Below are 26,663 nucleotides of genomic sequence, written 5' to 3'. Positions count from 1 at the left end.
AAAAATATTGATAAGAATTCTGACAGGGAATATTAATAAATGAAAATGTTGATAAGAACTCTGGATACATATGATGATTTATTGCCAAAATAAGTAACTTTATTATCCAAATTATTAGACCAGCTGTAATGCCAGGATAAAAATAACAGTGATGCTATGTCACTCACATAATTTCATAAACAATGATCGAATCCCATCAGAATAAGAAACATCTTGTCTGTCAAAGATTACGAGATGCTTTCCAGATCCACCAGTACATCCAGGCCTTCCCATTAATCAGTGCCACTGAGGATTTTTTCTTTTGAAATCCCTGAGCTGGATGCCTGGTGATGCTCTCAACAGGAACTGCTGCTGTGTAATAGAGGCAAGCCTGAAATGTGATTCTATTTTTATGATACAAGGATCCCTGCTGGCTTAGGGGAGTGCTGGTGGATCCTGTGCCCACATCTGGATGTTGAGTTCATTCTGTAGGAAAGGTGAAATTTCATTGTTTAATAATATTCCTGTTCGTTGGGGTTGGCAGAGGCTGAATGTGTGAGGTTTTTTTTTTTTTTTTTTAATTCAACAACTCACTTTGTAAGTTATTGGTGAGGTTTTCCTTTTCATAGGATGCTCAGGCCCTGCCAGGAGAAATGTGGGTAAACTGTAACTGGAGCTTCTGGAATAGCTTGGCCAAACTGCTGCACTTCTGCCCCTTTAAGCTGTTCATGGTGTTCTCCTAGATAAAAAATGGAATTACCCATTTCTGTGGAAAAAAAACAACAGTACTGAGCCAAAGTGCTTAAAAACATATTTAAAAAGGAAAAAAATGGAATAAAACCTATTAATAAGTATTAATTATCTTTACAATACATGAAGCATATAAAGAAGGAGCCCCTGCTGCTGCAGAGCAAGAAGGTTTTTGTGCTTGTGTGTGGCAGCTCTCAGAGAGGGCATGAGGATGGGTTAACCTACCATCACCATAATTTGGTTTGGCAATTTCACTGATCATAAGAATGTTCTTATTGTATCAAAATGTGTGACAGCTTTGTGATGGGCACAAATGGGGGATGAGATCAGACCCCGTTTCATTAGATTAAATGGAAATGTGATGTTTTCAACAGTCAAAAAACACTGGAGACATCTTCAAAGCTATCAGTGCCCATCTCTCCACAATCTCTGCTATGATCATTTTGTTCCCTTTCCATTGATCTACTACAAAACTGAAAATTAATTTAAAGGAGGAAAGATCTTCAAATATTTATATCTGAATATTTGTGTGGGCAAAATGCAGGCTGAGCTAAGAGCCTGTTACACTCACCCAGATGAAAACTAAACCCAGAACACCTGCCAAAGCTCTTAGAAAGTAAAAATATGATTTTACACTGACTGCAGTGGACATGAAGGTCAGCCCAGGTCTTGAGTTCTTCCAAATCTGTGTCCACCTATATTCATTTTCCCTGCTGCAAAACTTCTTGCCTCTCTTGCCAGGAAAGTTTGCACATGCAACCTTTGATTTGTGAAGGTGTCACTTGGCCAAAGCAACCAGAGCCCAGATGGGAAAGAGAAAAATGATGGCTGAGGTGGAGGTGCAGGTGAATACACAGGGCTACAGAGGAGATAGAGCACGTTGGGCAGCTCATTTGTCAGCTGAGCAGCAGCCCAGCCTTTCCTAGCAGACATTTACTTTGTTCCATGTGATATTAAGTAAATGTGATATCGTAAAACTGATAAAAGGAGTTGAGCTATTGAAACTGGCTGGACTCGAGCCACTTCTGTACTCTGTCACCACCTGCAAGAGGGAAAAAATGGTGCTGCAAAATACCTGAGTCTACCATTCTTGCTGTGCTGGGTTTCCACTCAAAAGCACACACCAGCACAGTCAAGGTCTTCCTTGCCTTTGAAATATGAGTCTTTCTTTCCTTAATCTGCTCTGGACACCACTCACACACTGAAGTGGATATTCTCTATTACCATTCAGAGCTTTACTGTGTTTCTCTGGCCTCTGCAATGCAGCAGTGGGAGAAGAGATCCATCCTCAAGATTTCTCTGCCTGGGGAAAAGAAAAAAGTCCTTCTCAGTAATGAATAATGTGCATACCCACCATCAGCACTTCCTCAAGAGGAGACCAGCACTGAAGAGTCCACTGGGTATGGCACAACACAGATCCACCACAGCCAGTGGGAGCAATTCAAAAGGAGATTGAGGGAGGAAAACCCTCCTAGTGCCAAAAAGTGCTCTCCCACTCCTGTCTGTGGCACACATGGATGGACTGAGCTCAGCACATCTGAGCACAAGGTTTCTGCCTGCAGGAGCTGGCGAGCCCCAGGCTGGGGTCACAACTCAACACTTCTCTGTCGGGGAGCAGAGACTCCATTCAGCTCTGTGGGATGCTCTCATGCACATCCAAAAGCATAGATGTGGTTCTGGCAGGGCTATTCTCTTTCTAATTTTAGTAAAATATTTACAAGAGAGAGGTCCTTCCGCACAGTACATCAGGCATTAGTCACTGATAAGAGAGAACATAAATTCTGGGGTTTAATTTTACATCGTATCATTCCAAAAACCACCTTGACATGCAATGATACCTTATAATATTGAATTTTAAAACCCCCCAACTTTTAGAACAGTTAGAGAGCATCTGTTTAAGGAAAATGGAACATCAGGCTCCTGATGTTGAGCCTAAAATTAGGTGACATTGTTTAAAGTACCTTCAGAATGCCTAATCTGATTTTTTTGTCCAGTCTAAGCACTTGAAAATCCAATGATAGGCATAGTTGTTTGATATATAAAACTTTAAGTATTTATGTCTCTAAAAGGCAAGTTTCCTTGCTTTTGAGAATTTTTCTTACTGGGAAGGCTTCCAAATCCCCTCTCATGTAGCTTCATGGAATTTTCTCAGCTCTTATGTTTGCTCCTTCTCCACACCTCTTCCCCAGTGCAGAGAGGCACATCTGTCTGTTTTCTGCCTTATCAAGCAGACATCTACATCTGCGAGGAAAACACCACTTCCTCAGCGAAAAACCTGTATCTGATTGTGGTAATAAAGCACTACTTCCTCAGTTCAAAACATTCATCAGACAGGACCAATTACTTCAAATGACTCATAGCAACAGGCAAAGCAACGCTCGTCTTCGCGGAGCCTTTGAACTTCCACCGCTTCAAAGGTGTACTGAGACGTGGTTATGAGGCGATTGTCTAAAATTGCCAAATTACCAGGTTCCAAGCTTTGACATTTGTTATTCTGAGCGACGAGACAAAGGAAAGCAGCTCGTTCATCCCTCTGAGAAATGTAAAGTGAAACAAAAAGATATTTCCTAGGCGAAGAGAGCTCGTAGCGCGGTGAATGCTCGAACGCGAAACAGAAAAACGCTCACGCCCTAAATTAATCAAATTACGTAATTAGGTGATCAAACAATACACGACAATAATGCAAAATGCAAACAATATGAGCCAAAGCTACTGAGGGAATTTAATGGGCTTTTAATCACATCCTGGAGGTCGGAGTGGCTCAAAGTGTTATTAATGGGAATCAAAGCTTTTCACCTTTAGGTTACCAACTTGAATGTGGCACAGGTTGGTTCTGACTGAGCTTCATTTCCATCTGCTAATTACTGGGGGGGGGGGCTTGTGGTCTCAGCAGCCCCATAGGAGAGGAATTTGCAGAATCCAGCATGAGAATGTGCATCAGCTGCAGTTGGTCAGTGGGTGTACAGCAGAAGACAGATGATCCAGGAGAAAACACAAGATTATGCAACTCAAAATTCTTTCAGTAAATATTGCAGTACTTTCTACTGTCTCCAAGTATCATTAAATAAAATTCTGAAGTTATTGCCTAAAATTGCCAAATTAATTATTTTTAATAAATCTGTTTCCACTTTCCCTATGCTTTCCCTGTTTCCCTAAGGATCATGTCTCTCTCCTGACAAGCACCATGCCCAACGAGATGCAACAGCCTGATTGGTTAATAGTTAATTTTGGATGGGCTGATCTCTAACTGTCCTTACAATAAAATTAACTTTGAAAAACTAAGTTAAAGAAGAACCCATACTGAGCATCATAAAGTATATTATTGTCACCTACTGACACAAAGTTATTTGGGCATTCATGATGCACCGGTTATTTTATGAGGAATATTCTAATATTAAGACCAGGTTTAAATAAATATAGCTCTAATTCAGGAATGTATTTATATTTGTTCAGTTTTCATATCAAGACATACAGTTTTAGTTTTGCCATTTTGTGGAGTTTTTACCTGTTTTCTTAACAATGAAGGCGAACAAGCACATATTTGGAGGGCGCAGGACAAATGACAAGGATTATTGTGTTTTGTTACCAAGAAAGCTCACTCTCAAAATTCAGTGATGGCACTGGCCAAAACAAATACAAAACAATCCTATTCCCTATTTGGTGTAACCCTTCAACCATCTTTTCTTGCAAATATCTATATGTAGACAAGAAAATTAGGGTTCTGTTAATATTTGGCAATAAAACTGCTGTTTCTCTACAAGTTTTGCCAGAAATATATTAATGTAACTACTCAAATAGAGAAATGCAACAACAGAGAGGCAGAGAAAATACATTTCAAAATCCCAGTTGTCTCAGTGGAGGTCTTTTCAGGGCTAGAAGTCACTTCTGGCTTTGGTAGGAAGCCTACAGGCACTTCTTTTTATGAGTAAGTTACATCTGTTCAGGCACTGTACTTTCCTAACACCATACTTTTGTTTTTTAGACTGAGGAGCCTTCAAGTCTAGCAGCTCAGATGCTTGCATCCGTCTGTACCCTTTTGGGTAAATACCTGTCACTTTAGGCAGCCTTCTCTGGCTCTCTGCTCCACACTGAGACTCAGATTGTCCCACTGACATGCTGCTGGCTCTCCCCTGGCACACAGGACAGTGCCACCAGCCCAAGACCTTCCACGTCACTCCAGGAAAGGAAACACAACTTGTTCCTGACAGTTTCTGCCTTGTTTGTTAAACTCAAAGGATCTCCAAGAATGTTTGATGGAGCAAAGAAACACGGATTGTCTGGTAGGTCCCCACTGGTTTCTGTGCCCGTGTCTTTGCTGGGCAGATTTGGGGGTGTCTGTCAGCAGAAAGAGCCACACCTGGCTTTGTAACCCTCTCTGATGAATGTTATGTACACAAGGCTCACACTTTTCATGTTTGTCACAATACTTCCTACTGAACACAAACCTCTTCTCTCTGTTTTAAGGAGTCAAAGAACAAGTACTTCTCTGCAAAACTAGAGCATCGGGTTAGCCCTGTGTCAACAGAAATGCACTGATCTCTCAAGGAACATATATGTCAAAAAGCAGTTATTCCTAAGAAACCATTGGTCACTCATCTGGAAAGACCAAGAAAATTTAGTCAAAGTCTGTGTCAGATTTTTTTTAAATTGTCACTGAAATCTGAACTAAGATTAACTCATTTTTCCTCTGCACCATTCTCTATGTCAAGGGTCAGCCTGTATTGTATTCTCCCATTCTCCCAGAGCACCACACATCCATATCCACAGAAACTTCATTGGTGACACCCTCACTACTCCAAAAAAAGTTTTAAATCCACTTCCCTTAAAAAATCAGCTACTAACATTATCATTACTCTTAAATATTGGTTGTATCGCATTTAAAGGGTCACCAGAGTGGGAAAGCCAACAAGCTCATAAATAGCCCATAAACTCCCTTTCATCTCAGGACAGTGAATGAGGAGAACCAGAGCACAAACAACTTTGGAGGAGCTGTGTATGTTCTCCCTGCTCTGATACAACTCTGAGCGATGTTTCTTGTCATGCACCCAGCAGCTGGATTTACGAGCACGTCAGCGCCTGCATCTCAGCTGAGGATGCCCAGATGGGGAAACCCTCTCACCAGCACCATGAAATACCCATCTGCTGCCTATTAATATTCCCCAGGGAATTATTGTTTCCTGCTGCCTGGTTCCTATGGTTGTTGTTGGCAGGCTGGGATGGAGGAGCAAAAAACAGAGTGGCTCTGGAGTGAGGATGAGGTTGAGCCACCGTGGGACAGTGTCAATTTAAAGGATGTTCTTTGAAAGCTCTAAGATGGCCCACTCTCAGCACAAAGAATATTGAAAAGCAAAATGTCCCCTATGCACCCATTTGATCAAATGATACATTTATAGCACTATTATTATATCAAGAGAAACAGTTAACTGAGACATGACATGTAACTGTTAAAAATTACACACCACCAAACATCAGTCAGGGACACTGAAAGGAAGAGTTGACGCTTATAAATAAAAAATGATGTAGAAATTAAACAAACAACCCATGGAGACTCTTTCAGGTTTTTTCTTTCCCCCCGTTTCTTATGTAAAACCACACAATAAATGGTCTTTGAGTTGCAGAGGTTTAATCTGTGTGCAGAAAGGGAATTAGAGGCTGATTCAGGGTTTTTTTTTTCCCTTTCCTTTCCTGGAGGCCTCTTTTTTATTTTCTTTCCAGGTATTGATCGTGAAAGTGATATCACACCAGAAGGTGCATTGATATGGTGTTGAGTAACAGAAAACTGCAAAGACTCCTTACAGTATAATCAAAGCTTCTGTCCAAGCCCCCCACTCTGATGAAATCCAATCAATAGGGACGATTAAATGACACATACAGAGCCATCAATATTAAATACAATCCATTTCCTGTACAAGAGCAGGGCAATGTAAAGTGGACAAGATAAAACTTGAATAGGCAGGTTATTTACGATGCTTGTACAGTATTTAAGCAGTGATGAAAGCTGGGAGCACACATGATTTGCATATTAATCAAAAAGCAAGCGAGATTTTTGATACACATAACATAGAGTTTGGTGGGTTTGCAATGTTTCCAAACAACATTTTTTTTTAAAGTTATTTTTGGAGGGGAAAAGTCAGAGAGGAGTCAACTCCAAACTGAAAAACTGTAGATTCTACAATCTCTGATTTTAACGAGCCAGTGGGTTCTTACAGCATTTTTTCAGTATTCCACACCATTTCCTTGCTGCCTGTGCAGTGGAAGAAAGGGTTTGAGATAATCCATTGCAACTTTAGGCTGAATTTTACCTCTAGAGGTGAGGAAGAGACCACCAAGAAGTGTCACAATTTCCCACCATGAGCAAAAATGCAACATTGGAAGGCACCTCAAGGACCATCTCATTCCACTCCTGCCATGGGCAGGGACACCTTCTGCTGGACCAGCTGGCTCCAAACCCCATCCAGCCTGGCCTTGAACACTTCCAGGGATTGGGCAGCCACCCCTGATTTCTGGGAGATATTTGGATCTCCCAGTAGCTGTTAGGGTTGCCAGAAGGCCCATCAAAGGAAGGTTTTCCCATGTGGAATTCCCTCATTACCCTCAGAGACATTCTGTAGTGCTGTCCCTGGGCTAGGGAGGGCCCACCAGCTGAGACAAATGGTTTTTGGTAACTCCCTGCTCTTCTCTGCTGTGCCAGTCAAAATGCTCCCACCAGTTCTTACAGTCCATGTGTTGCAAACATTGAAAACCACCTCTAATAAATCTGGTTTCCTTCTCACACATTTCTTCTCACCATAGCCTCACAATGTGCAGGTGAGGAAATGGCAAAATCAGAGATCTACTCTCAAAAGCAACAAACTGATAAAAATACAGAAATAGATGAAAAATATGGATCTCCAGCAAATCAGGCCCTGAATCAGACTGTCTTTTGTTCTAGAAAAGTAAGAGCAAGGATGAATGAATTCACCTCAGGGGGAAAGACACAAAAGGAACAGCAGATTGGTAGAAAGGTATCACTATGCTACCCCTGAGCACACTGCTCTTTGCTTTTCACACATGAATCCTCATCATATTGATTGATAAATACAAATTATTTTCTCCCTTTTTTATTGTCAACTCATTCTTTTTCAACATTAAACTTTCACAGTATCTTTGAAGTGAACAGATAAAATTCCTTATCAACAAAGCTTGCACTGGTTTTAGTGGAAACCTAAAAGGACCATGGACAAGTTTAAACCTATTCATGTATTTATGTCCTTTGTTATACTGGGCCATAACTGGGTTTGGTATCTTCAGGATGAAAACCCTTCATCTTAACACAATTTTCAAGGATTTTTTAAAAAAACTCCTCAATAAAAGTTTTATAGAGAAAGTGAGCCTGAAAAATGTTCTTGGAGATGACACTACTCTCTGCCAGGACACTTTCACAAATACTGTGGGGACAGCAGGTTGTTTGCCAATGAAAAGCTACTTTCTCTTGACAAAATTGAAAATTGATGACAAAGTGATTGGGTATTTCTCAAAATGCTGTCAAATGTAACGACATTGGGTGTGTTCCAATTAGTTTTGTAGGCTTTCGAGATGCAGCTCTCTCTCCTTGCCTTCTGTGTAAAAAACTTTGTGGCGTGAGTCTGGTCTGCTGAAGGACAGCTAGAGCTGCTACAGCTCCCAGAATTTGCTAGGGAATAAGGCTGCATTGACACATCTAGTCTGGACTAAATAATCAACTTTCACTTTGCAAAACTCGAGCTTTCTTGTCCGGTTTGACGCGGCGCTATTCGCCCGTAGCACCGGTCCATGGGTCACATTGCCACTAAGAGAGTAGAGACAATTTGCTGATAAAATAACTCATTATGTTTGGTAATTAACCACACTCCTATAAAATCAGAGGTGCCTGGGATGTGCTGAGCAACCCACCAGCAGGAGCAGAGGGGAGAGGGAAGCCAAAAGCTCCACCAACCTCAACGTGTGTCCCCTTTAGGCTGTGGGAGCTGGAATCCAGGATCTCCCTTTCTCCCTCCTATCTGGAGCACAAATAACATAAAGCTGGGACAGGATTGATACGGAATGCTACATAAAATGTTTGCTTATAATTATTTCTAGCACCCTTTTGAAGCTTAGGGATAAAACATTTCTAATTATTCATCAGGCCGTTGGAACTCCTAGGCCTCTGTAATAGGGATTTAGCAGAACAACAAATAACATACAGGGATCCAGATGAAAGGAGTGAATTTGAAGGGATTATTACCATAAAAAAAGCAAATGACTATTTGATGGAGTTACAACAATACAGAGAGTCAGACAGGGATAGAGAAATAATGCTAATTGATAAATACATAGCTGCTTAAGCTTTAATTTGAGCTGTGGAAGAGTTGTAAAACAAGTGATACCTGTAATTTCCTTCTTAAAAAAGATCCCTCTGTTTGAAATGCATATATAAGGAAAACCCCTCAAATGCAGCTTTTCTTCCCCCCTCCTCCCACTTCCACCATATTAAAGTCACAAGAAGTAATTCTTTCAAAGGCAGGATCATGAATTTTTTTGGCTGGCTTACAGCTGCATAAAGATTTGCTCCCCAGTTTAGGATGGGAGCCACAACATCTTCTGCAGGATCCTGTGATCTGCTCATGTAGGAACCTCATGGGCCACAGGGAGCAATAGGCATTCAAAGAAGGAAGAGGGGATTTTGTGTTCACTAGCATACACCATAAAATCACTGCCTCATCTTAATCAAAGCATGGCAAAGTAAAAGGCAAATCATAAAGAAATGACAACAAAACCCCATGAAAAAACCCCAAAGTCAGCAAAAGCAGGATTTTTGAACCATCTAAGGTACAGTCATTTGTACTCTCTCATTTTTTTTCAATAGAACAGGCAACCTTTAGGCAGTTTGTCTTAAATAAAGACACATAAAATGGATAAGTGGAACCTAAAACACAAAATAGGATAAATATTCCATATTCAGTGCTGTTATAAGCAACATCACCACCATCACACCAGTGATTCCACACAAAAATAGTTTTTTTGAGAATTCATAAGCTGTCTTGCCTAAAGGAGGGAAGGAAACAAATCTGACTTTGCAAATACATGCAGAAAAAAAAAAAAAGAAGAAAAAACTCAAAAAAATCATGGCTAGGAGACTTACCAGCTACTCTGCAAGCTGTGTGCTTCTTTCTATCACAAATACTGGTTTAAAGGGCAAAGGTATGCAAAGCAGATGGATTGTGCCTATCTCTAAATCAGAATTTCAATGTAAGACGTTTTCCAACAGCTCAATAGAGTGGCTTAGAAGCTTTCTTCCCCTCCTTAATGAGGGGGTAAAATGGTAAAACGTTAGCATTATAAATTGCAGCTTAGAGAAATTATATTCAGACTCTTTTTAAAAAAAAAGAAGAGAAAACCCGTATGCTCTAGATTAGCAGGGGTGGATCGTCTTGTTGAGACTTGTGCTGCCAAAGCCTATTAAAGTAATTCACATTTTATACACAGACATTACCATTTCCTCTGAACTATAACGTCCTTGGAGCATTACTCCACAGAGACATCCAAAATCCACTTTAGATGGGGCACAAAGGCACAGTTTGAGATTTACCTGTGTGACTTGTCTTGCAGGTGACAAGCATTAAGGAAGGAAATCTACACTTCTGTCAGATAAGCAGGAATTCCTGGTTCCTTAATTCACTTGAAAAGAAAGGATAATTACCTGAACTAAAATTCTGCGCCCATCTCAAATGGACTCTAGGGACAATCCTGCAGATTAATGCTCTAAGAACATAAGATTCAGAAAGAGAACGTAGGGATGTATGAAATAGGATCCCTTTTAACAACCTGGATCAAAAACTGTATCCCGAACTGAGGGGAGGAAGGGGCAAACCCAGTGCAGCTTTAATGCATTCTGCTGCCTCAGCAGAATCAGACCTTGACAATAACAATCACGATGATTTTTATAGGCTCACTTTTTTTTCTCTATATTCTGATGGATCTGGGGGATTTCCACAACCTGAGTGCTTCAGACAAGATCCTCAGGTGATGTAAATTGGCATTGTTTCTCTGACATGCCATCCCTTCACATCCTCTACAGCTTTTCTGCTCATCAGCAGTATCATAATCATCTGGTAACATTAATTAATTTTCCCCGTGTTTTATGCAATGCTGCCTCTGCCTCCTCCCTGCCTCAAATTGTTTTGATTTTGTTCCTTTTTTTAAAAATTTATTTATTTTTTTATTGCTGTTATTGCTCCACGTCTGCTAAGTAAATCTGCAGCATGTTACTTTAAAAATGAAATAAAGCTTGTGTTCATAGTGACAGTCAATAACACTACAGCATTATAATCAATTGCTATTTGTAGCAGCAGGACTAGCAGTGGGGGCAGATCAGTGCAAATTACTGTCACTGTGTGCTGTCGTGTGGTGCAGCCAGCCTGGATCACGGGAGACAAACGATCCCAGATCCAGTGGGAGCACAGGGAGCTCAGTCCCACCTGCACAGCCTCACAGCCACGCACAAACACGAGGGGAAAGTGGCTATGAACCTGCAGGATGGAGAGGGAGGGGAAACAAATTAAATTAACCCAGTTGTGCTGCTGAGATGCCAGGCTAAACGCTCCTGCTTTCGTGATGGGCTGGAGAATGGAGGATTACAAGTACCCAGGGATGTACAAAAAAGGTTGGATAGCTCTTTAGTGAGCGCCTGTGAGGGCTCTGTTGTAGTTTAAACTGAGGGTTTGTGCAGACTCCTGTAAGCCATGGGGGTCTTCAGTTCAAAACACCTGTTAGGATCAATAATAATGCCAAAAATGAAATATAATAGCTCCCCCCCCATCCTTTCTGTAGAAGCAGGAGTGTTTGTTACTGCTATAGATCACAGTGATGCAATTTTTTGCCTGTGTTTCATCTGAGGAAAGAGATCCAGGCTCTGATCTCAGTGGGGGGAGAGAGCTGTTATCTCAGAGCTGGGCTCTGGGAGCAGCAGGTCAAACAGGTAATTTTAAAGATGGAGATACCCAATTCTTTGTGTCTCTTCAGCTTTCTCCTCCATGAATTTGGCAATTTATTTGGAACCCCTGTGATCAGGGAGAAATGCAAATGGTGCTTAGTGGGGAGAGAAGAAACCTGATGCAGATCAAGGTCACATCCTTTGGAAAAGAAAGCCTTGGCTAGCAAGCAGTGTATGGTTATGAAATGACATCTGATTACCTGGCTGAAGGGTGTCTTACTGATCTGGGAGGCTGCACTGCAAAACCCAGCCCCCTGTTTTGCTTTCTAGCAGGAAGGGGAAAGGAAAACCTGACCTCCAGGACCCCCCAGCTCCTCACACACCCTCCTGGAGAGGGTGATGCAGCAGCAAGGCCAATGCAAACACTGAGCTCACTTCTGGGACTGCTGCAAAGGATGACAATTTATTGCCCTTTTTAATGATAGAGTTTGTGATATGCACACTTGCCAACTGGGAACTGGAGTGAGATCAATGAGTTATTTTACATAGGTCCCTGTATTCTGGGCCAGAATGAAACTGTTGACCTAGAGGTGAAAGTCTCTAATTTTATTTCTAGTCCCTCTGAGTCATGTAGTCACCAGAAATAACACTGACAGCAATAAAACCAAGCAAACAAACAAAACCAAGCAAACATCAAATATGAAGGGAAAAGGGCTTTGCCAAAGAGGCTCAGCACACGTTTTGTGAGACGGCGTAATCTTTGACAGGGAAATCTGGACCATAAAAACCCCTCTCTCCTGGAGCCCAGTATTCTCCTCTGAAGACAAATGTTTTATGATAAATATTTCTGTGCCTGTGGAGCTTTGTGCGAAGCCGGACATGATATTTTTGGCAATATCTGCGTGTCAGTAGGAATCTGAGAAAGTGTCACATTCTGTACTCGGGCTGGCCGGTTGGTGAGAGCCATGGGTTTGGATTTGCATGTCACACATGTGATGGGCTGAGCAGACCCAGACAAACAGGAACATTTCTTCTCTTCAGCCTTTTTATCCAGTTTAATCCACGACCTGAACCACAGAATTCGTGTAAAGTTGTGGTATCTGACTTCACCTCCTTGCTGCCAACACTCTCCACCTTCCAAAAGCACAGAGCTGATGCCCTTGTATATTTTTAGATCCAGCTTTTTTCCTGTTTAGCAAAATCAGAATTGCTCCTTCTTACTATTAATATTAATATTATTAATAATAATAATAATCATCATCATCACGGATTTTTCTCTATGCCTTTAGAAGGTAGTTTCCAAAGGAAATTTCTATGTCTATTCCTGGCTAACAGGCATAATGGTTTGGGAAAAATAATCTTCCACTCAAAGGCAGTTTAACTTCCAATAAGGACTTTTTGGCTCACAGATTGTTAAGGAAAATTGCTTCGTTTTGCAACTGTAATTCCTACATTTAAATGAATGGGATTTTCCTTAAGAGAGATTTGAACTATGGAATTTTCCTTTGTTGGACAAGAATCAATGGAGTGTTTGCTGCTAATTAAACCAAATAAGTTAGCTGAAAGGGAAAATGAGTTGATTTTGAAGGAACTTCATACTACAATTGCAGTTTTGAGTAGAAGAGAATTTAATCTCACTTAATTATTTTTTCCTTAAATGTCAGGGTTCGTGCTTCTCTATTATTTTGAAGACTATCAGGGATCCCTCCCTGCCGACGTAAGTCACTCAATTTATGTGATCTGGGTCTGAATCTATTACCAGTGAAGGCAACGGGGTTTGGATTAAACCTTCACAGTCTGTGTTTTTTAAGGTCTCAGACAGCAAAGATTCAGCTCTCGAACACCCTGAGATCAATCACTAAATTCAGAAAACTGGAACACATGCACCGAAATCACCACATTCTGTAGTGACAAAATATTTTGCAGAAACAGGGCTGTGATGCTGTTAGTGGCTTCGTTTGACCTGATTTTCCTCTACACAAACAGAAAATGTCAATGGGAGACGCCGACAGCAGATTTCGTGGCTTTGGAATTTGATATTACTATGGATTTTAAAACATAAGGGGGAAATGCATAACAGCAAATGAATGCACTGCCTCATTTTTAACCTGCTCAGCAATTAAATGATTGTAATATTGAAATATTGCAGATCACTGAGGAGCAAAAACACTGAATTCCTAATGTTTCTATACATTTTATACCTCTAAACTCACATAAATTGAAAATAATCTCAAGAAAAAAAAAATAATGTGGTGAAATATTCTCACTGTTGTGAAAATATTCTTTGAGAAAGACTTTTGGGATAACTTTTTTGATTTTCTGGTGTTTGGGGAGTTTTGCTGTGTGACTGAAGCTGCCAAGTTAATAAAAATCTCTATATACTTTTCTGCAGTGTGTAGTGTCTTTTTTAAATCTATTTTGAGGAGCGTAACCACTGGGATAAATAGCATAATACTATCCTTAACATTATTTAAAAAAAAAACCAAACTGTGTATTTTAGTTAGCTTGAAAGGGTCAAATGGCAGAAAAAAAAATCACCTGTGATACAAAAAGTCTGGCTATTATAACGATACAGGGTGTAATTCAATATATCTGTGTAGATATTGACCTTCTGCATTATTAATGGCTTTGAAAAGGCTACTGCTGTCTTGCAACTCTTGAACAGGTGGAAGCCACTGGAAACCCACCATTTATTGGTTTCTCTGTGCCAGATGACTTTCCAACTAAAAGCCAGTGTTTGCAGCCTGAATGTTAGAGGGAATCCTGATTTTTGTGGCTTCGTTGTTTCTGTATTTTTGTCTAAAGCTTCTTCTCTACTTCATCCCCTCCAAAAAAGATCCTATAGTAAAAGAAGGATTAAATTTCCATTAAAAGAAGGAATTTTTTATTGTAAAAGCAGTTAATTTGGATAGGGGACATTTGGAAATCCCTGTCTGTCTTTCTAAGTAGCCTTCAGCTTCAGAAAAATCCTCATTTATCTGAGGTACTTGGTGGCCCAAAGTCCCTGTTAGATACCTCAGATCTTCTGAAAGGTAGCTGAATCCCTGATTACAGAGCAGAAATCACAACAAAAATATTTTCTTTTCTCTGAATTCCCCTTTCAACAATATTTTATGTGTTAATACCATACCCACAGGTGATCCCAAAGCAGATAATGGGGCTTCCCACACTAAAGGCACCAGAAATGCTATAATTGCAAATTCTAGCATCAGTTTTATTCCCTTGTTTTTGTTTCTTTTTTTTTCTTCCACCAACAACTAAATTCTGTTCTGTCACTGCAAGAATAAATATTCAGACATCACAAGGTATACCTGGTTGCACAACACCTTCCGTATTTATCTACTTTTATTTTCAGAATGCTGTGTTGATTAATTTGCATATTTAAAAAATGAAATATGTTGCTTGTCTTCTAGGATCTTCAGAAAGATTTCTCATTAGATGAGCTAAATTTAAAGATCTTTTTCCCCCACCTTTATCAATTATATAATAGAGAAAATTAAAATGACCATAACGACACAGAATTTCTTTGCTGCTGTGGAAAAATCAGTTAAATATAAACCAATATTTTCCTAAATCTCTTGTGAATATTTCCCCTGAGGGCCGGATCCTGTGTGACTTTCAACATAGCAGAAGGAATTTATGTGCAAATCAACCATCAAGCATAAAACAACAATAGAGATGAGAGGGAAAAAACCCAAAGAAATACATAAAAAAGAAAAAATTTCAAATTATGTCAAATTCTGAAGAAAGATAATATAATAATACTATGAGAAAGTAATAATAAATTATAATACTATAAGAAAAATTGAAAAAAGCCTGTTTATATAGCTTTTCCTATGGCCCTGTTACTGATATTTTTAAAAGGCAAATGTACAATTCTATTAGGGGAAACCTTAAAAAATAGTCAAGACCTAGGTAAGCTCACAGATCTCTGATTATTTCTCCAAACTAAATCTGAATTCTGATTTTATTTAAACTCTAGGTAATCTCACAGATTCCTGGTTGTTTCTCCAAATTAAAACTGAATTCTGATTTTGTTTAAGCTATAGGTAATCTCACAGATTCCTGGTTGTTTCTCCAAATTAAAACTGAATTCTGATTTTACTTAAGGTTTCACAACTATTTTTTGACCTTTTTTCCCAGAAGAGATAAATGATATCTTTGTACTTCCAGGTTGATTGAGGTATGGGATTCACAGAATTGGCACCAACACAGAATTTGCACACGTTTCCAAGAGTCATGACTGAAAACATGCAACAGAATTTAACTCAGTAAAAATATATGGACTTAAAATGATGGTTCTCATTTTCTTCTAGTGCCATGTGTTCCAAAACAATGGCTCGGGGTGAGTTATTGCTGCTGAGAGAAGCACTTTGTGGTGACTCACCAAAATCTCTGGCCTGGACTTCCGCAGAGAAATTCCCTCATCAGATTAGGAACAACTTTTTGTTTCACTCAAAGTGTGCTGACTGGGCTGCAGCTCTTTGAGCAAGGCATGGAAATGCACCCAAAGATAGATCCTGCATTTCACCCCAAAAGAACAGCTCATTTGTGACACTGAGGTTTAACAAAAATCCTGCTGGTGCAGGTGGAGGCAGTGGGCTGGAATCAGGAGGTCTGGGCTGATCCCAGCTCTGCCAGCCCCTGTGTCATGGCAGGCCAGAGCTCTCAAAGTTCCCAGAGCCAACTGACTTCTAAGAGTAAGGGAAAATTTACCTCCAAATATTACTGGCACATTTAGTGTCATCTATAACATTGCACTGCTTTATAAGAGAGGTTGAAGCTGCTGATTCCTCGCGGCACGAAGCTGTTGGAGTGGGAACAGATAAAGGATAAGGGTAATGGCTTCCCACTGCCAGAGGACAGGGTTAGGTGGGATATTGGGAAGGAATTCCTGGCTGGGAGGGTGGGGAGGCCCTTGGCACAGGGTGCCCAGAGAAGCTGTGGCTGCCCCTGGATCCCTGGAAGGGTCCAAGGCCAGGCTGGATGGGGCTTGGAGCAGCCTGGGATAGTGGGAGGTTCCCTGCCATGGCAGGGTTGGGACAAGAAGATTTTTCAAATCCATTCCAACCCAAACCATTCTGTGAATCTATGATTCATCTCTTTCCTCCCTAATACACATATGTGCGTGTTTGCAGTGCTTAAAGCACTACATTTTCACCTTTTTCTGCAGTTTCAGCAAGAAATCAGAGCCATCAGCATCACAAAGTGGGAAAGGAAGGCAGGACCACCTGCTAGACATGGCTGCACCCCAATTCTGTGAACCTACAGGGATTTACCCGTCGAGGTTACGGCCTTGACACTAAGGATCAGACGTGGTGGCTTTAATTCACAACAATAGATGATGAAAGCAGAGCACTCTGCCTCCTGCCTTTACGAATCCACGCAGTCAGGATGTCTTCCCTGCTCTCAGGAGCTATTGGAGGTGGCAGAGAGGGGGAGAAGAGGCGTTTTACATCACACAGGATCATGGCTGGCAGGGGCAGGGGCAGCAGCCTGTGGTTGTGTCTCCTAATGTCCTGAGACAGGGATAGGAGGGATGGGCAGAGGAATGTTCTGCACACTGGTAAAGAGGAGTTAATAACAACTGACACTGAAATCACTCCCCCTGGCCACTCTCGTGGTCCAAATTCTGCCAGCGGTGTCCAGCGCCAGGAAGGTGGTGCTGAGCAGAAATATCCCTTTCTGTGCTACAGAGATGCTGCTCCTAAGTGCCTTTGCCAGTGTCCCTGGAGGATATCTGAGCACCTCAGCACTTTGCAGAGCCTCCAGCACTGCCCCTCTCCCCCCGGGCCCGCCAGGCTGCTGCTGCAAAAGCCGTAATTCCCCCTTTAATATTTTGGTCCTTAACGTGACGGATTTCCCTTTTAGTGCGCGTCGATTTGATCTGATCGAGGCACGGAGCTGGGCAGGTTTCCTGCATTTCAGATGATTTTAGTATAAAACATGCAAATCCCACAGTGCATTCCCCTGTTTCTGGGGCATTATGTCTGCAGAGCGGTGTCACGAACGATGACACCTCTTCACAGAAAAACAGAGAAATATCTTCTGCAGGATGTGAGATTTCTAACGAAAGCTTCCCTGTGACACGAGCTGTTGAACTGTCTCCATAGAGTTCTGATTTAATTTGAACTGTTCTTGCCACTCCATCACAAACAGCACCGTCCAAAATGCTAGACAATAATTACATTTCAAAGGGAAATATTAATTAGTAAGGGCACAAGTGAGCTGCCTCTTCATTTAAAAATATTTCCTTGCCATTTATGTTCAATACTTCTGAATAGCCCAGGAGTTGGAGAGATTAACAAATTATATTGAAGCCTCCCACTTTTGAGATATTATCAGTGAAAGGACTCTCATCCAGTTTTACAAAGGTATATTTTTAAAATGTAATCTTCCTATATCTTCCTATTTCTTCCTATCTTCTTCATTATTCTCTTTGAACTAGACACCTTTCAAATATGTTCATAGGGTGGTGTAATTCTGATGTATAAATCAAATTGCCTCCTCCTAAACCTGTAATTTGAACATAATTTAAAAAAAAAATTAAGGAAATAATAATCAGAGACAAAATGGACGAAGAGGCTTTGCTTTCAACATGAAGAAACATGCTAATATATTTTCAAAATCTGTGTGGTTTGGATTTATCCTGGACCTTCTTAAGGCAGGATAAATACATGATCTTCTTTTTCAAAACATATTTCGATATAGCTAAAGTATATTTGAGTTGTCCTCTGTCCTTCTCTCTTGCCCACAGAATATGGGCTACACACATGCATATTTATTCAAATTTCTTTTTCTTGTAGACATTCCCGCAGCTCTTTTGTTGGCCAACTGTAAACTGATCACTTACAATTGTACTTGAGTGTTTAGTGACCAGAAAATGTACAAATGCTGCTGCTGCCAGAGTAACTGAAAGTGCACAAGCAGATTGAGGGAAATACTACAGGCAAAAATTAGCCATCATTAGTTACCCCTGCTAATATTGCAGAAAATTGAAATGCTTGCCTCACTGAGAATTGAAGAGCATTTCTGAAGTTTATCCAGAACAAAATATCTGACTTTTAAACACAAATAAGATATAAAGTGTCTCCATGCATTGTTGGGCTGCACGGTAGCAGTTTGCATGGAAATCTGCTAAAGCCCCTTCGTGGGAATCAATCCCAGGGAAATGCAGCCCCGTTAATTATAATTTTAACAGCTTCAGATGCCACGTTAGGAGCGGCAGGGAGAGGAGAGGAGAGGAGAGGAGAGGGAGCAAACTGGGTCTCTGCTCACAATGATAAACATAAGACCATAAATGTCAGACAAAGGCCAAGAACGATGCAGAGGACAGATTGCCGGAGTCCCAGCCTGAACGGAGGCAATGTTTGTTGGGTTGTGTTTGGGGGTTTTATTTCCACCCTGAAAACACAGCAATAAGTGCAAAATGCAATAATAATCCTACAAAATACCTTTGCCCTCATAAAAGAGCTTAAGCTCCACCAGTCTTTATGGTTAGGATATGGTCTGTATTTTATGCTTCTTCTGTATTTTATGTTTCTTCTGTATTTTATGATTTTAACTCTGTTATCTTGGAGGAAACAAATTTTCCTGCAAGAAGATGCAGAGCAGCAGCTCATTCTCTGTCCAATTTGTTCAATTCAAATAGATGCCCTTCTGAAGGTGTCATAATCCCTTTTATCACTTCTCATGTTTTCCAGCTCTCCCTCCTATATCCTCACTAACTTCACCCCAAACCTTTCTCCCAAAACGTTTATTTTTTCCCCCAGAAAAATAACACAGCACCTTTTCTTGGTGCTGCAGCCCCCTGGCAGTGCAGAGGTAACCTTGCAGTGGTATTTTGGGTGCTTGCTGTAACCTTGCCCTGCTATTTTGGGTGTTTGCTGTCGCAGATGACCTTCCCGCCGATATCTCCGTCGCGCGCGTTCCGGCAGCACCTGTTAGAAGTGCTACGGGCTTCCATGCACATGTGGCACCATATTGGAATGCTGCAGTTCATTTGGCAGGATGCAGGAAGGTAGGGGACGTGTTGCCCGATGTATTTCTGCAGCATTATAGCTGCTGGATCCAGGGAGGCTTTCGAAATATTTCGCGCAATGTCGAGGTTTAGGCTCGATAAGGTATAAAATTGCAGGAGGTTCATTTTGGATCCTCATTACCCAAACCAACCAACCAAGGAGATAACATAGAAAAAACATTCCATTCCCTTTTCTTTTTTCTTTTTTTTTTAAGATAATGCCACTATACACAAGGAAAGGTTAATAATTAACCATGGTGAAAACACCTTTTTAGCGGTCGTACGAAAAATATAATGCACAGAAATTCTGATGGTTCTGAAGCTGTTCTACTCCTTGTGAAAAATTAAAATGCCTCCCCAAATGGCAAGATTTCCAAACAATACAAGAAAACTGCTAAAATAATTTCCTGAACAAAAAAAACCCTCAACCTGTGTATCAAAGCTCATACATCTTACATGCTCTCTCATCTCTTCCTATTTATATTTGGATTTCAGCACCTGACTGTAAAACTGGTGCATTATTTTGTCTCTCTCTCCCACTACAAAGATTTCTGTCATTTTTTTGTAACACTAGCAGATATGTCTGATTATTATTTCTATTAAACTTTGATTTGGAAGTGCAGGGAGAGCAAATATTAAATAACAAAAGCCACTTTAATCTTGCCTGCAGAGGTAATTACTGATTTGGGAACCTTTTGTAAATACATCACATCCACCTTCACTGAGCCAAACGAACGGAAGATGTTGCAATAATCACATGGAGTTATTTGTATATAATCCTAAGGCATCCAAGGTAAATTGGATACAAAGAAAACTTAGGGAGCCACAACAAAACAAACAACCACCCAGCCCACGTCATGCTAAAATAAAGAAGGTTAACAGAAAATATAGTGCTGAGGTATTGTTTACCCCTACAAACTGTGTCTCTTGTACACTCTTACGCCTGCTCAGCTACAACAACTCAGTTACTAAGAGGAAGGAAACACTGTGCAATTATGTATTTACTATTTATACCTGAAAACACTGGGCAATGAGTATGAGATTTCCAGAAAACACTATATTGTGAAAAACATTTTTATCATAATTCCATCCCAGGGTGCCTTTACAAAACTAGCAAGACAACGAGCAGAACTAATCCTGTATTGCTGTTGCTGCAGCCTCACCTCTCTGTCCACTCAGACTCTGCTTTACATCTTTAGGCTTAGTTTGTCTCTGACCTGAAATAACAAAGCTGTGAACTGTTAACCGGAGGGGGGAACCTCAGGCAGTCAACTTTTAATCTTCCAGTGTGGCAGTTCTTATTCTGTCAATAATAAACACATTTGTTAGCTCTGTCTTGTGCAGCCTTGTGTGTGCATCTGTCCATCCCTGAGAGATGTATTGGCACTGGGCTATTAACAACCAATAATGCCACGTGAGCACAGCAGTGTTATTTAAAGGGAAGAGGGAAAAAACCAAAAAAAAAAAGAAAAAAAAAACCTCAAATATATAAAGATGAGAGCCAGAGATCTATAGTCCCCAGTTGATGGAGGAGAAAGTGGAGAAGAGCAGAGTGGGAGGAATTCTCTCTGGTGTGGTTATATTATTGTGGTATTAAATCGAGTTATATCATCACTTTCCCACTCCCCAGGAGTGGCACAGATGGGAGAGCGTGGTGGGAGAGCACCAGGAATAATGTTGGCGTGCATTGCTGCTGCGAGGTGAGGACAGAGGGCTGAGCTCCCTGCAGGTGAGCAGAAATCCACCAGGGGAATGCAGAGCTCCACCTCCAGCCTCCTTTTCCCAAGGATTTCCACGGCAGCCATGTGGCTTCTCCTCTGATCCCACCCCGCCACTGAGCCTCCCCGTGGCCCTTCACTGAGGACATGCTCTGCAAGGTTAATTTTTTCACGCTTCCTCTGTCTATTTTTTAATCTCCACTGTGATTCCCCGGGGGTAGAGCACAAGAACAGATAATTTTTTTTTTCTACACACTTCTCTACACATTTGAATTCATCTCCCACATCCCAGAAATGAAGGGACCGAGCCTAAAAAATACTTCCTCAACCCATTGCTTCAGAAAAGGTCTTTGCTGTGATGACTTAAGAAACTTAAACCCATATTTTCTAGGAAAAAATATAGGGAGAAAAATGGCCAAAGGCCCTTGAATGGATATTCTCAGACTTATTGAAGCCAACTGGCTGAAGGATGCCAAGTCAAATTGTGTTACTGTCCACAGAGCCTGCTTCAACCAGCTTTTTTCAAGATACACTTTCCACTTCTCAGAACAAGCAACAATTAGACTAAATCAGCTTAATCTCACAGATCCACACAATTTTGATCTAAACTACAGATAAAACTGAGCTGATAGGTGCTAAGGATGTTTTGTAATATTAATATGTGGCACTGGACTATGCAGCTTCACAGCAAAGTTCCCGTAATTGGAATTTTTATCCCCTGGAAGTCAGAAAAAATTATTGACAGTTTCTGGGTCCTAAATGCATCACCGTTTCAAGTAAAATAACAAGCTTTGCCTCAGGCTGCAGTTCATGCTATGTGATCACTTGATACTTTGTCTGTGTGGCTTCTCATGGCAAGAGAGAAAGGGAGAGACAGAGAGGAGCCTCCGTCGGAGGAGGAGGAGGAGGGAGGCAACAGATCGCTTCACAAGCAATTATTATTTTTATTATATTATTTCTACATCGTGATAATTAATGACTGAACTGCCCAACATGTTTGTGTGAATTCAGCGTGCTGATAAGAACGGCTGCGTTGTGGGTGATTTATATTTGTCCCTGATTTGGATTTTTTTTTTTTTTTTTTTTTTTTTTTTTGCCTGGGTGCTTCAGCAGCAGATTGCTGCTCTCTAACTGCATTACTGTGGGGTAACTGGGAAATGTTTTACAGGCAACTTCTGCCATTTAGCATACAACTGTAATATGGTTCTATTATCCATTTTCAATCAATATTTAACCTTTTCAATAAACAGCTTAAGTGTACTAAGCCAGAAGGAGGAAAGCTAATTGCCACATGATATATTTGGTTTCCAGGTATACTCAGCTGGCTAAAGTAAAGTTAATTAGGTTATAGGTAAGCACAGCAGCATTTAGAAAAATACATCTTCTGCCTCATAAACCTTTTGTTCAGTCAATAGCATCAACAAATACTTGCAGATGATGGCTGTAACATGATGACCATCACTTGGAGACCAGGGCTGTGAGTTCTGCCCTTGCAAATGGCCTGTGTTACCAAAGGACATTATGGAAAATTATGGCAGTGAGTCGTGGTCACCACACAAATCCACTTCCAGCTTTGGTTTTCTGCTCAGGATCACATTTGTGAGCCCAGCTGTAGAAAAGCAAATTCCTTGCTGACCCTATAATGTGTAGCAGAGGCCTTTTTTTTCTTTTTTTTTTTTTTTTTGTAGAAGATAAAACCCAAGAAATTAAAAGGCTTTATTGTTATACTATAAAAAAGCTCATTGTTTATGGTAACTTCACTGAAGCAGTATAAGCTTGAAAATACTGTTGTTCCTAATTAAAGGATGTTATTGTCCACTCTTCATATATGATTGCAGTCCCCTTGCACCCCTCAGAAACCTTTCTGCTTTGCTATTGCAATGCCCCAAACACCAAATTATTTCTGAAGTACACTCTTGGAAATTCCCTCTTTCACTGGTAGTCATAATAGGTGTAACAAGGTGATTTCAAAGGAGAAAAATAACATTTAGAATTCATAATGTTAGTGTTAATGAAGAAAAAAGGTAATAAATTAAAAAAAAGATAAAAACAAAGGAAAGTTTCCTAGAAATTGTTCCCATAGAGTTATTTGATTAGCATTTCATCCTCTGTAGATACATACTTTGTATTTGTTCATCTCATCTGGTTCCCACTTCTATGATATGAATTTTCATTTGGAAAAAAAAAAAAACTGCTAATAAACCCCAGGAAAAAAACAACATTCTAAGGACCAGTTAGAAAATCCTGCTGACAACACCTATCTTGACTCAAGCAAGCAGTTCTGTTCAGCAAAAAAAAAAAAAAGACTGATTGCCACCCATTTAACTGACGGGAGCCTTTCCCTGGATCAAGCTTTAGATCCCTTGCTTATTTGCCAGTGAATACAGTATAATAGGGATTCCAGGGAAGTCAAATGGCAAGCCAGGCAGTGATTTCAATGAGCCCCAAACTAGGCCCTGAATGATCAACACTGATCCTTATTATCTGAGGGTAATAATGTGCCCCTCTAGTTTACCCAAAGTGGCTGCTCTGAATATGCTATAGTTTCACCAGGAGTGAACGAATGCATCTGTCTTCATGAATGGTGATTAAAAAAAAATGCAAATCTCCTTACATCTTTTCTTCCTGACATTAGGTCATTGCTTCATGGCCTTCTTTTCATTTGCACGTCCATAGTAATTTCTATTTTGGGCCACTATTGAAAATATGAGATTCACTGGGTCCAAATAGACATTCTTATAATAAGCAGATTGTAGCGAGCCACAAAAGCTGCAGTATAATAAAACAAATTGTATGAATGTGAGAGGAATGTGTAAAGAAGTTTCATCATAAAAAAATGACCAAAAACATTAAGATGTTTTGTGCGAGGAAAACACTCCAAGCACTGTTCTTTGTTACTGTATAAAAAGCCTTTTAGCAATTGCTGTTCCTTGACACAGGGTCTTTATATGGGGAATAATTTATTGCCATACCTGTAACTGAAATAATGACTAAATCATTTTAAAAAAAAAAGTCTCATAGCTCCAACAGAGTAAATCTTCTACAACTTGCTGCAGTGCTAATCGTAAGCATGTTATACAGTAAGTTTGCCTGAAGCTAAGTTAAGCAGGCAGATTAGGACTGTAATATAGTATCAGGGCTCATAAATCAAGTGTGCTTGCAGATTTTCTTTCACTTACTGCTCCTTCTTACAGTTCAGACAAGTCATAATTACACATCAGTAGGCATTGTGAACAGAGGAATGAGCTACAACATAACGCACAATAAACCCTGTCATATAAAAGCAAACTGGATAAAATAACAGAAGCAATACTCCATTTTACAACATCACACTAAAGAATTACACCATGCCATTGTGTAATATTCTGATCAATCACGAGCCCATCCACAATCGACAGTCCCAGGAGGCTAAAATTTACTATTCAAAGAAATTTTCCATTCGTAATTATTATTATTATTACAATGATTATTATGATTATAATATATGGTGAATGAGAACTTAAAAAAGCCAGAGGTTCAAAATAAGAAGTGCTGGGTGCAAAATACAATTAAAGATATTTTCCTAAAGCTTGGCTATGCAGGCAAGCTTTTGACAAATAATAATGGGGAAGAGGTAAATGATTTTTCATTCATATTTTGTGAGCATTATGACACTGAGCACAGGTACTGTGTGCTATCTCCTTTACAGCAAAGCTGGGCTGACTGATGTCTCCTCGTTATTCCAGGGCTTAGAATGAGATCAAAGGTGCTCCGGCTTTAGCGTGTGACATTAGCGGAACACTGGGAATGGGATTTGTTGAAATGAGAAAATACAAAATACTGGGTGTTTTAATCCCAATAAAACACTTCCCAAAGAACCAGGGTGCAGCAGGTAAATGGCAACCCCTGCACACAGGCACATGGGGGGTTCCTGCTTTCGCCCCTGGAAAATTATCCAACATTTTCACTTTTAGTATGAAGAGAGAAGAGAGCTGCCCTTGATTTCACTCACACAAATCCAAGGCTCTTTTGTTGCCAGATAACTTGAATTGTTGCCAGATAACTTGTATGGCAGCCCTGTGGTTTGTCCTTTGCTGCATTCCACCTCCAGGTAATTTTTCCACACATGATTATAATCAAGTGCCCGTATTTGTGCCTTGATAGAAGATGTCATAGATTTGTGCATGGGGAGGTACACAGAGAAGACAATTCTGCTCCAAAAAGGCAAGCTCTTGGAAGATTGGCCAAGTATTCATCTTAGGTTGGTTCAAGCAAGTAAAATTCACCCCTGGTAATAAGGAGTCAAGAGAATTTATTTTTTTTATTTTTCAATTAAGTTTATTTTTACTAAAGGCATGCATTAAGCTCTAATGCTCTTCTTTTCACTTCATGTTGGGATTTATGACCCTAAATAATTTTATGTGTTTTAAAAATATCTGGCAGTATGGCAGCTGGAAAAAGGGGATTCTGAGGTATTTCTCTGTTTTACTGTGGATTATGTCCTATCTCCTTCAGGGGAAAAAATGAAGGAGAAGGAGAAGGAAAAAGAAAAGGAAAAGGAAAAGGAAAATGCAACAAAAAAAGCCCATGAAAAACTCCAGAGTATTTAAACCTTAAGATACATCAAATCTGGCATCTCATTCAGATGGAACTTCCCTTTTCCAACCTGTCCTGATGTTTTCTGCTTCCCTGAATCAGTTTGCCTTTCCTCAAGACTCGACTGAGAAAAGTTTTGATATTTTTGATAAGAGAAATGGCAAAGATTTCTACTAAATTTGAAGAGTAAAGTGAGGAGATACAGGCTTAACCAAGGAATTCTTTATGCATATTAATTTTCCTTTACAAAATGCAAAAGGGTGTTTAGTTAATTCACAGAAAACAGATTTCTGAACTCTGAGCCCTTCTGAGTTCTCACCATTCTTCTGAGGCCACCCTTGCTCTGCACATTATCCAATAAGTGCTTTGATCTGATAACCTCAGTTGTCCTGTCTCCAGAAGTGCCACAATAATAATTTTATTTCCCTTCAAACCATCTTTGCTGCTGCTCTCCTGCTACAGGTTCTCTCGGAGCTCTTGGGCAGAGGAGTCCAGAGGGACAGTGACCACCCTGGGGCCAAGTCCACCTTCTGCAGCAGAAACATTTGCTTTTTACAGGCATCAATTGCTCTGTCAAAGCTTCCCACCAGCCCCCCTCCATCAGATCTGGAATTTGTGGCAGGCACACAGTGAGGGAATGGTCTCCCACAGCAAGAGGGCTGAGGAGCACTGGGGGATACAGGAGCTGGAG

The 26,663-nt window shown here is 40.4% G+C and overlaps 1 long non-coding RNA gene across 1 annotated transcript in view; it reads right to left on the bottom strand.

The window, feature by feature from the left end:
• Positions 1-59: 59 nt before the first annotated feature.
• Positions 60-26,663, bottom strand: part of LOC132330242 (uncharacterized) — a 164,900-nt gene continuing 138,296 nt past the window's right edge. The window contains exons 2-4 of the long non-coding RNA XR_009487249.1: positions 1,954-2,032; positions 574-745; positions 60-465 (exon numbers count right to left, since the gene is read on the bottom strand). This is a non-coding gene — a long non-coding RNA (uncharacterized LOC132330242). The remainder of the gene's footprint in view (positions 466-573; positions 746-1,953; positions 2,033-26,663) is intronic.

Source organism: Haemorhous mexicanus, chromosome 8 (genome assembly GCF_027477595.1).
Source record: "Haemorhous mexicanus isolate bHaeMex1 chromosome 8, bHaeMex1.pri, whole genome shotgun sequence".
Taxonomy (NCBI): domain Eukaryota; kingdom Metazoa; phylum Chordata; class Aves; order Passeriformes; family Fringillidae; genus Haemorhous; species Haemorhous mexicanus.
Note: the sequence above shows the minus strand (reverse complement) of the source record. Positions and strands in the feature narration are given on the sequence as shown.